The sequence below is a fragment of the Trichechus manatus genome, unplaced genomic scaffold (genome assembly GCF_000243295.1).
Source record: "Trichechus manatus latirostris isolate Lorelei unplaced genomic scaffold, TriManLat1.0 scaffold00243, whole genome shotgun sequence".
In the NCBI taxonomy this organism is placed as follows: Eukaryota; Metazoa; Chordata; class Mammalia; order Sirenia; family Trichechidae; genus Trichechus; species Trichechus manatus.
This window is the reverse complement of record NW_004444179.1, coordinates 1,505,800-1,508,009: the sequence shown is the minus strand read 5'-3', so window position 1 is coordinate 1,508,009 and position 2,210 is coordinate 1,505,800.

Here is a 2,210-nt window from a genome sequence, read left to right as displayed (position 1 = left end):
TATATATATGTAACACATTTGCCAATTCAATATTTTTCTGGTGTACAATTTAGTGATAAGTACAATTTAGTGATATCAATTACATTAGTCTCATGTCGTACAGCTATCACCAATTCTCACTGCTAAATTTCCCATTACTGTAAACAGAAACTCATAGTGACTACCCCTTCGCTTCCTCTCTCACTCCTGGTTACCACTAATAAACTGTACTCTCTCTATTCTTGTTATTTCATATAAGTGAGATCATGCAATATTTGTCTTTTTGTGACTACTTATTTCACTTAACCCTGCTACTAGTGTTTGAACACACGTTTTTAAATAATTAATTGTCCTACATATTGCCCTTGAAAGGGTGGTATTAGTTTTGTTGCCCCTGTAAAGAATGAAGAAGGAAAGAAAGATGTGTTATTACTGATTATATTTTTAACCACCTTTTAAACAACTAACTTGATTTACTTTATTTCTTTCTCACACAGAGGTTAGGGGACAACATAGTTTATTTCACAACCATGGCATAGGACAAAAGCACAAAATGGGAATCTACTAGATGTTTTCTAATTGTATTAACACTTCTTTGCGAAACCGAAGGATTGCTTGTGTTAGTGTGTTCTTCCTATTTATATAGATGTGGTTATTTATGTTATGTACCATGATGTCTGAACGTTGACACTCCAATGTCTGTACATCTACTCAATGATCTCATCAAGAACCCAGTCTCTTTATTTTTGTGTCAGCATTTCTTAGCTTGTTTTCATTTTGTCTTCATGATCAAAAGATGATTGTTGTATCTCCAGAACTGATTTTCAGTTCCAAGAAGGAAGAATGCTGTAGAGACCAAATCTTTTTATTAGGAATGTAGAGCTTTCCCAGGGACCTCTGCTGATCAACTACTGACAGATTTGTGAGCATAAACATTTTAGCTTCAAGGGGACACGAATGTTAAGTACTTTTAGCTGGGTACATTGCTGATCTGAACAAAATTAGGGTTCTCCTATTGAGGAAGAAGAACTTCTGTTACAGGCAACTAACTGTCTGATATATCTACTGTGCATTTAGTCACTTTTTCTACTTTGTAATGAACTTCCATATTTTTATTTGGACATTTACCCTTCTCAAATACAAAATATATGTGATTGAGGTGAAGTTGGCTTTCCAGATCCAGGATTTCATCCTGTGTGTCCTAAGCCAACCACGGTGAGTCTTTCCCTCTCCTTTCAATGATTGGGTCAGAAAACACGTACCCCAAGTCATTATTGCATAGTACTCCCCTAACCCCAGTGGAAGGCTCAGGAATGAGCACATGACTAAATGCAGGCGAATGAGTCAGAAAGGGAAGTGTGCTGGGGCTGAAGGGGACAACACTTCCTGAATCTCATGAGAATACTAGGAAATGCCTTCTTTACTTGAGGATGATCTGCCCTGAGTTATGACATCTGAGACTTAAGGAGCTCTTCTGCCCTGTGAGCTACGGCAGCTTTAGAAGAACGTAATAGGACAGAGGCAGAGTATGGGGAAAGAAAAAAACTGGACCATAGATGATTTCATTAAGCCATTAAATAAGTCACCCTGGAAGCCTGCTCAACCTCTGACCTTTCCTGATTTTATGTTTCAACTACTTCTGTTGTGTTTTCCCATATTTTCAATCTGAAGTATATCTAATTTATATTCTTCTTTCCTTATTTAAAAATGCCATGTTTCATTTAGTTTTTGATGAATATTTTTCTCATTTACCATCTCTGAAATGAGGACGTGTTTTATTATCCACGATATGACAATGCTTAATTAGCAGCATTTTTTCTTTCTTTGAGGTATATAAAACAATTGTGCATCTTTTAGTTGATTGTAAATTAATTTTATAAAAGAAGACACACATATACGTGTAATAGAGAACTATATATTGGCATTTTTCTAATGCAATTTTCAAATAGATATCTGTTAACATTATTAAACTATTTGTTAACAAGAAGCCCAATCCTAGTAGTAATAGGTCTTACTACTTTCTACAACATAATCATCTGGTCTCAATTTTATATTTTTAAGATGATTTTTAAAATTTATTTTATGCCAACCTTATAAGAATGATATTATAGTCAGGGCTCATTCAGTATAACTCAGAAAAATTAGTTTTATTAAAATTAAATGTGTTTGAACTTCCGGCAAGATGGCGCTCTAGGCAGAAACACCACGCCGTCCCTCCACAACAAAGATCC